Source organism: Mauremys mutica, unplaced genomic scaffold, assembly GCF_020497125.1.
Source record: "Mauremys mutica isolate MM-2020 ecotype Southern unplaced genomic scaffold, ASM2049712v1 Super-Scaffold_100046, whole genome shotgun sequence".
In the NCBI taxonomy this organism is placed as follows: Eukaryota; Metazoa; Chordata; order Testudines; family Geoemydidae; genus Mauremys; species Mauremys mutica.
Genome location: NW_025423257.1, coordinates 4692853 through 4695372, shown reverse-complemented (window position 1 = coordinate 4695372; position 2520 = coordinate 4692853). Strand labels below are relative to the sequence as shown.

General features: G+C 56.0%; 1 non-coding gene across 1 annotated transcript; it reads right to left on the bottom strand.

The window, feature by feature from the left end:
- Window positions 1-1481: 1481 nt before the first annotated feature.
- Window positions 1482-1563, bottom strand: TRNAS-GCU. Its single transcript has one exon. It is a non-coding gene; the product is annotated as a tRNA-Ser (tRNA).
- Between the last annotated feature and the right edge of the window lie 957 nt (window positions 1564-2520).

The following is a 2520-nucleotide window of genomic DNA, read 5'->3' as shown; positions in this document are numbered from 1 at the left end:
CCTGCTGCGCTCACGAGGGGTTGGCTTGGAGAGTTGTAGTAATAACAGCAGCAAAGAGTCCTGTGGCACCTTATAGACTAACAGACGTATTGGAGCAGGAGCTTTCGTGGGTGAATCCCACTTCGTCAGATGCACCAATAGTCCCATATGGGCTAGTGGTCAGGATTCCTGGTTTTCACCCAGCGGGTTCAACTTCTGCTGTGGGAACCGTGCAGAGCTTTTGCCCAGAGTGGAGACAGGAAATGAAAGGAACAGGAAGGGATCCTGCCAGCAGGGGAGTTGGACAGTGTGGGGAGGGGATCCCAGAAGTGGGGGTGGGGGGCAGAGGTCTGAGGGGAGACCAGGGAAGGATCCCAGCAGTGTGGGAAGTTGAGAGCACAGGCCTGGCCTGGGGACTGGGGAGAGTGAATGTGTCCCTCTAAACCCACCAACTGCAGACTAGGCAGGACTGGAAGAATTACGTATTTGTTGGTGTCAAATATCAGAGGGGTAGCCGTGTTAGTCTGGTTCTGTAGAAGCAGCAAAGAATCCTGTGGCACCTTATAGACTAACAGACGTTTTGCAGCATGAGCTTTCGTGGGTGAATACCCACTTCTTCGGATGCAAGCAGTGGAAAATTTGTTGGTAAATGTCAATTTCTGTCTAAACACAGAACCCAATGGCAAAATATTTCCATCGATAATCATCAAAACTGACCGATGGGCAAAGTAAGAAACATGCTGCTTGAGAACTTACCCTGTTGCAGAAGCAGCAGTGATCTGTATGCTCCGTATAACCTGTATGCCCAAAAGGTCTGTTACAGTCCCCCCCCGCTTGTCTCCTCTCCCTCTCTGAATGCCTGTGAAGTGGCTTTCCCCCTCCCCCCCTCCTGCAATGCTGGTGGGATGAAGAGGCTGGTTGAACAGCTGGAAGAGCAGACAGCTCCTAGATAGACAAGGTGTCTTGGACTCTCATTAGGCAGCACTCACACACCCAGAGCATGGACACTGCATGGACACTGGCTGAGGTGGGGTGTGACCCACCGGATGCAGCCAAGTCATCTCTAGTCGCAGGCCATGAGGAGCAGGTCCTTAAAAGGGGAAGGGGCCCTGTGCTTGGGAGTCACTCACAAGCTTGTACCTCCAGTGAATGCCCTTCGCCCCGACCGCCTGGCCAGTGGTTCGCTGCGTTACATTCCATCGCGCCTCGGGAAGACTTACCTTCATCGCACCATCCATCGCGGCGCTGGGGGACACTTACCTTGCAGAATCCTGACATCTCCAGTGCTGAGCCAGTCCTGGGAGCCTGAGTATGACACCTTCCCCCATCCCTTCTTTTGAGCTTAGCTGTTAGTATAACAACTCCGGGGGGGGGGGTCATTAGTCCTCCCTAAGCTTACTAGCTGACCTAATTTTGGGTAACAGAAGCAACATTGTTGGATCTGTCATTGTACCAAAGGGGGAGATGGTTGTCTATAAAGGAGGGTGAAAGCTAAACGCAGCCAATGAGGATGGGATTTGAACCCATGCGTGCAGAGCACAATGGATTAGCAGTCCATCACCTTAACTACTTGGCCACCTCATCTGAGCTGCTAAGACAGGGACAGGAGGAGAAATCTAAGGCCGGCAGAGCTAGGGACACTAAGGAGTTTTTAAATACTAAGCGTAAGCAGGGTCTGAATGAGCTCCCCCCTCACATCTAGTGAGGAGCTGGGGGAAGACTTCAGGAACAGACCGTGTTTGCACAGACACCCCTACTCTGCCTAGCTATGCAGCATGACGGGGCTGCTTCCCCAAAATGACCAGTTTGGGATGGTGGTGGGTTACAAATCACTTTAGGATTGAGTGGAATGAAATGTTATTCTCCTTCCTGTACGAGTGAAGGGAGCAGAACGTACCTAGGCCGTCCTGACGGAGGGGTGGGTGGGGGAGGAATCGCTTTCATTGGACTGCAGAGAAGTGATTGAGGACGTCACCCTAACCCAGTGGTCCCCAAACATTTCACACTGCGCCCTCGTACCCATGGCTGTGGCCCCTCGGAAGCCGCGGTCGAGAACCGGGGCTGGGAGTGGGGCCGTTGCTTGCTGGGGAGAGGGGTGCGGACAGGGGTCAGGGGGTCGAGGCCGGGCTGGGAGCCAGGGGCCCAGGCTGAGGGTGGGGTTGGGGAAGAGCTAGGACAGAGTGGGGCTGAGTGGGGCTCCCTCCCTGCCCTCCATGGGGGCTGGCTCAGGCCCTGAGGTGCCCCCATCAATCTTCCTCTGTGTCCCCCTAGGAGTCACGCCCCACATTTTGGGGACCACTGACCCCTACTCGCTAAGCAGGGGCTAGTGATGCCAAAGCCCAGGGAAAGGGAGAACAAGTGCGGGGGCCCCAGCACCGGACCCTGCCCCACCCACTTCTGTCTGTGGCTCCGCCCCCTTCCACAGCTTCCACCCACAGCCCCATTCACTGCTGGGGTGGCAGGGGGGTGCAGGTGCAGGGGGGCAGAGCCCAGGGCTCGGGCAGCAAGGGTTGTGGGGGGGAGCCCAGGGCTGGGGTGGGG